A 2,434-nucleotide genomic window follows, 5' to 3' on the forward strand; every position below is an offset into this window, starting at 1 on the left:
ATCTGACTTACTGGACCGGACTGAGACGGAAAAGAGGGCTTTATTGAAGGCAAACGCCTGCTCCTGGGAGTCAAAGTTTCACATCTCACCTCTATTTGCGCGTCTGTCTGTGTGAGAGGGAGAGAGAGTGTGTGTGTGGGTGTTTGTGTGCGTGTGCGTGGGTGCTCAGAGCAAGATGTCATCTAAAACACACCGTTTCTGTAGGCACCGCTGCCAAACAAGATTTTCAAGCACACTTGATATCATCTGCATAAAGATGTGACATTGTCATTTTTTTTCTAAGAAAATTCAGTAAAAAAAATTCTATTAAAAAATATTTTTATGTATTTTCACAAAATAGCTTTTAAATAAACTTGCTTACACACTGGTTGGATATAAACATCTTAATGTGTGATGAAGAAAAAGATATTAAACAGCTTCTAGTTCCATATTTTTAAAGCCAAATACATATGGGAGTGAAATGTTGAAATCATGTAATTAATTCATATTCTAAACTTTACTGTATATTTTCTTCTTTAACATTTGGTGTTGATATGAAATATATGTCAATGCTCGACATTTGGAAGCAAACTCTTCTATGTTTCTCTTGTTCAGAGTCGGTGCAGCGATTTTTGCATTACACTTTTGTCTCCTTGTTTGCTTTAGTGCTTTTGTTGTCTGTATTTTTTCCGACGAAACCAGGGTTGTTCTACTTTCAAGACGAAATTGATCTGTTTACATGCCATGAATGCAAAACAAAAGAAAAAAAATGAAAAAAAAAAACAACACAGTATGATATGGTATTATCGTATCACATTTTTGAAGTGACATTAAAAAGAGGCATCGACTTCCACGTGGTTTACATGCTGGTCCAAATGCCAAACAAGTACGAGTGCCAAAATTCTAGTGCCGGTAGATATGAATATAGTCTTAATATAATCAATCACTGTCATTTCAGTGAATGTAAATGATACATTCTGTAACTTTTGTAAGTAGATGTACAGTTGGTGGCTATGACAGTGCTAATACAATAGCTATTTTTGGCTTTCTTTTCCAGTCTCCATGTACTTTGCATTGATCTGACAATGAAGTAGCACCAGTTGCATGTTGTTGATGCAAATAAGTTGATTTCATTACAGCCAAACATGCGTTTTTCATTTTAATGTTAAAGTAGTGAGGTTAACTGTTTAAAATTGAAAATACAATGTTAGGCATATATACAGTATATACATATATACATATATTTTGTATAAAAAGTTTAAATCTGAAAAATTATAGCCCAATTTTAATAATAGAGTCAAAGCTCTTCTGCTTCCGTTGATTATTAAAATTTGGTTCTTATTCTGATAAGAAATATTTCCCCCAGTAATGTAGTCTTATAAAACATTAGGCTAAACTTTTAAAATTTACGTAGACTAGCGCTAATATTGAGGCACAGTTTACTTTGTTTACCTGACGATGATCCGTGTAAGGAACTCCCGGCAGGAGGTTACTGCGATTATCATTGTTCTAACACATTCAATGATGGCTTATCAGTTTCATGCATACCCCGGCTATTCTCACTGACATTTTGTATATGGAATGTGTGCTAACTTGTTTATTTTTTGGGACTCTTTCTAAATAAAAGTGGCTGATCTCTTGTTATCTATCAGTGTGTCATTCATTCAGCGGGGGCTGCTGGAAAAGATCAGATATTTAGACATAGGAATTGCTTAAAGTTAGCATTATTTGCCAGGATAATCTTAGTCATGTTCTCCTGCCTCTTGTCTGGACTGTGTGGGAATTTTTAGAATGTGCTTGACTGACATCACTCTGACATTTGGAGTGAATGTTTTGCACACCCACATGTTTTCACTTCCTTCTGATTAGATTTCTACAGCTCCTACTTGGGGAATCTGAGAGTGTATGGGATTAGAAGATGACGGATTGTGACGCCAATAAACACAACATCATAACTCGACCTAAATGGTACCAGTCACGTCATAACGTAATCTTATTAGTAAGTAGGCTAGATAAACTTAGTGATTTGGTTATACCTTACATGGAGGTAAAAAAAATAAAATGAATCCAATCATTTTTAATTAGCAAGCTCCGAAATTTCAGTTTGATTTTCTGGATTTCATAAAGATTTTTTTTTATATTTTTCTGGTTTTCATTCTCCTATCTTGGCCCTTTTGCTAGTTCGTAGACGACCGGGCCCTTATTCCGTTAGAATAAGACTGGACATGCAAATCCAGCCCTGGACACTGAGCTAAAGACGATGGCAGATGCTCTCTTCAAACTGAGAGCATGAAGTCCAGTGTGTGATATCAGCATGCGTCTGATCCACAGTCGTGGCGAGGATCCACCTCTGTCTCCGTCATTGCACTAATGCACGTCGCTGGAAGTCACTGAATACCCTGACGGGATCCTCCCAGTAGTGAAGCTAATGATGACAGAAGGTAGACAGGGAATG

The 2,434-nt window shown here is 36.5% G+C and overlaps 1 protein-coding gene across 2 annotated transcripts in view; it reads left to right on the forward strand.

Moving 5' to 3' along the window:
* gria2b (glutamate receptor, ionotropic, AMPA 2b) overlaps positions 1 to 1,625 on the forward strand; it is a 31,259-nt gene extending 29,634 nt beyond the window's left edge. For both annotated transcript variants that reach the window (XM_029847321.1, XM_029847322.1), the window contains exon 16: positions 1 to 1,625. This exon is cut by the window's left edge and continues 430 nt beyond it. The gene's annotated coding sequence lies outside the window, so the exon portion shown is untranslated.
* Positions 1,626 to 2,434: the final 809 nt, after the last annotated feature.

The sequence above is a fragment of the Takifugu rubripes genome, chromosome 14 (genome assembly GCF_901000725.2).
Source record: "Takifugu rubripes chromosome 14, fTakRub1.2, whole genome shotgun sequence".
Classification (NCBI taxonomy): domain Eukaryota; kingdom Metazoa; phylum Chordata; class Actinopteri; order Tetraodontiformes; family Tetraodontidae; genus Takifugu; species Takifugu rubripes.